The following is a 3663-nucleotide window of genomic DNA, read 5'->3' as shown; positions in this document are numbered from 1 at the left end:
ATATAATGAGTAAGTTTAATAACTCAAACATGGCTGAAGATCAAATTGTTAATTTGTAAGATAAAGTTGAGAAACAGTTCTCCAAGAATTAGAGCAAAAAGTTAGAGAGTTGTAAGAGAAGAAGTTCAAGATGTGGAGGATAGACTCAGATGTTCCAAAATCATTTTAATGAGATCTGAAAGGAGAAGATAAAGACTATGAAAGAAGTACAGGAAGTCCCTAGGTAACAAATGACATCCATTCCTATGTCTTTAAGAATTTGTCAGGGCTTTGAAGTGATTCTTTCCGGTTCAGTTATGGTCAAGGAAGAGTCACTGAACAGACCTGAATTTTTACAGTTATGGAGAACCAGAAGGATAGTCAGAATGGGAAAAATTATAAGTCAAAGAATTGCTAGAAACGTAATCTCCCTCTTAAAGAAGAAAGGCATGTACACATTGCATAATAACCACAGCTCTTGCCCTCAGATTTTAAGCACAACCTGAAGCAGTGCTGCTCTGCTCAAAGATGGCAGCACTCTGCTCAAACATGGCAGCCCATTGCACCATTTTGAATGCGTCTCACTCTCCTACAGTCCTACCAATAATCCAATCTCATGCATAAAGCCCAGACAGCTTCATTGAAGAATTCTAACAAACATTCAGAGAAGATCTGACATCAGTTCTACTCAAACTATCCCAGAACATGGAAAAGTATGGAATACTCCTGAATTCATTCTATGAAGCAGGCGTAACCCTGATACCAAAGCCAGGCAAGCACATCACTGAAAAATAAATTTTAGACCAATGTCCGTCATGAATATAGGATTTCTCAACAAAATCCTAGCCAATAGAATTGAAAACCATATCAAATAATAATAATAATAATAATACATCATGACCAAGTGGGATTTATACTGGATATGCAAGGATGGTTTAACACTGGAAATTCAGTCACCATAATCCACCACATAAATAAAGGGAAAGAACCACATGTTTGTAATGATTGATGCAGAAAAGGCGTTTGATAAAATCCAACACCCATTCCTGATAAAAACTCAGCAAAATAAGAATAGAAAGGAAATTCCTCAACATAATTAAGGACATATACGCAAAACAAACAGCTAACATTATTCTCAACAGAGAGCAAAAGCATTCCCCTTGTGAACAGGTACCAGATAAAGAGGCCTTCTGTCACCACTTTTGCTTGATATTGTATTAGCAGTCCTAGCAGAGCAGTAAGACAAGAAAGGGAAATAAGCGGCATCCAAATTGTCAAAAAGGAAGTAAAACTGTTTCTATTTGCAGATGATATGATCCTACACACAGAAAATCCCAGATATTCAACAAGAAAAATATTACTGCTTCCAGAAGGATTCAGCAAAGTGTCAGGATTATTATACAAAAATAAGTGAGATTCTCCTACACTAATAAAGAGAACGCTGAAAAGGAAATCAGGAAAACAGTACCATTTATAGTAGCCACCCCCAAAAAAGGGATATTTTGGAATAAACCTAACCAGGAATATAAAAGACTTATACAAAGAAAACTAGAAAACACTAAACAGAAAACCAGAAGAAACCTACATAAATGAAAGAACACACCATGCTCATGGATGAGAAGAAGTAACATTGTAAGATGTCAATGCTCCTCAAAGCAATCTATAGACATAATGCAATCCTGATCCAGATTCCATCAACCTTCTTTAAAGAGATGGAAAACCTGATCACCAACTTTATATGGAAAGGAAAGGTCCCAGATGAGAAAGCACTATTGAGGAAGAACAACGTAGGAGGCTTCACACTTCCAGATTTCAGAGTTTATTATACAGCCATGGTAGACAAAACAGCCTGGCATTTGTACAATGACAGGCAAATAGACCAATGGAACAGAATTGAGAACCCAGAAGTAAATCCATTCACCTCTGGACAACTGATCTTTGGCAAAGAACCAAAGCCCATTAAATGGGAAAGAAATAGTCTATTTAACAAGTGGTACTGGGAGCTCTGGTAGCATAGTGGCTAAGACACTTGCCTGCTAACCAGACGGCTGGCGGTTCAAACCCACCAGCCACTCCTCGGAAGGAAGGTTGGGCAATCCTACTTCCGTAGTGATACTGCCTCGGAAACCCAAGGAGGGGTCGCTATGAGTCAGGGCTGACTCGATGGCACATAACAACAACAACAACAACAACAACTGGAAAACTTGGATATGAATTTGCAGAAAAATTAAACAGGGTCCATATCTTTCATCATATACAAAAACTAATTCAAGATGGATTAAAAACCTAGATGTAAAACCTAACACTATAAAGATTATGAAAAAAAAGGGCAAACTTAGGGGCCCTAATTTATGGCATAAATAGTCTTTGAAACATAACTAAAAATTCACGAACAGCTGAAGATAAACTAGATGACTGGGACTTCCTAAAAATTAAGTTATGTGTATCTAAAGACTTTTCCAAAAGAGAGAAAAGATAACCTACAGAATGGGGAAAAAATTTTTACATTGACTTCTGAAAAGAAACTATCTCTAAAATTTATAGAGAAATTCAACACCTCAACAAGAAAAAGACAATCCAATTTTTAAAAAAAGGCAAAGAACATGAACAGACACTAAATAGTACACATGTATTAAATTGGGTGAAGGGAAAAACGATATACAATAAGGCAGAGATCAGCACAATATGACCAAGGCAAAGGAAGACACTGGGAGGCACACAAGTGTAAAAGGCAACAACATTACACACACAATCCTGCAGTAACAGTAATAACAGTTTACAAGTGGATACGTAGATATGTAAGCTGAACAGGTGTGGGATGACATATGGGAGTGCACCCAGGAGTATATATAGATTTGGCAGAGGATATTTCTACATATTTATTTGTATGTGCTGGAAATATATCCTCTGTAGAGGAGCATATAGGGGGCAAAGTTATGCAAACTTCTTAGCCATAACCAAACACCTCGAGGGACTAAACCACTGGCCTTAAGGGCTGAGGACCACAGTCATGGGAGACATCTAGGTCAACTGGCATAATATAGTCCATAAAGACAGTATTCTTAAAACTCAAAATTATTTTTTAAAAAATCAGGTTTGCTGGTCTGATAGAGCCTAGTGAGACCCCTGAAACTATGTGCCCTTCAGGTCTGGAATTGAACTCACTCCTGTGACTCCCAGCCAAATGAAAGACAGACATATAGGGTGAACATTTACATCAGATAGATGCATTCTTTGGAGAGATCAATCATGGGAGAAGAGAAGGGCAGTGTTTGCACAGGGAGACTGCTTGGGGGGCAGGAGTGCATGGGAGGGAAGGACACAGGGAAGGGGAGGAAGTGGGAAGAGAGAGCTGTTACATCATGGAGAATTGCAGTCAATGTCATGAGACAAAACGTGTATGTACTGCTGTATGGAAAATGAAATTACTTTGTAAACTTTCACCTAAATCACAATAAAAATTTGAGAAAAAAAAGTGTGACTGGGGTCTCAAAAGCTTGCAAGTAGCCATCTATGATACAACTATTGGTCTCTTACCATCTGGAGCAAAGAAGAGTGAAGAAAAGCTAAGCCTCAAGGAAACAATTATTCCCAAGGACTAATGGACAGCATAGTGGCTAAGACACTTGCCTGCTAACGAGACGGCTGGCAGTTCAAACCCACCAGCCACTCCTTGGAAGGAAG

General features: G+C 38.4%; 1 protein-coding gene across 1 annotated transcript in view; it reads left to right on the top strand.

Moving 5' to 3' along the window:
• SLC9A7 (solute carrier family 9 member A7) overlaps nt 1-3663 on the top strand; it is a 111959-nt gene that overhangs the window by 93127 nt on the left and 15169 nt on the right. The window lies entirely within an intron of this gene.

The sequence above is a fragment of the Orycteropus afer genome, unplaced genomic scaffold (assembly GCF_000298275.1).
Source record: "Orycteropus afer afer isolate SDZICR_OR568_19922 unplaced genomic scaffold, OryAfe1.0 scaffold00874, whole genome shotgun sequence".
Lineage (NCBI taxonomy): Eukaryota > Metazoa > Chordata > Mammalia > Tubulidentata > Orycteropodidae > Orycteropus > Orycteropus afer.
Note: the sequence above shows the minus strand (reverse complement) of the source record. Positions and strands in the feature narration are given on the sequence as shown.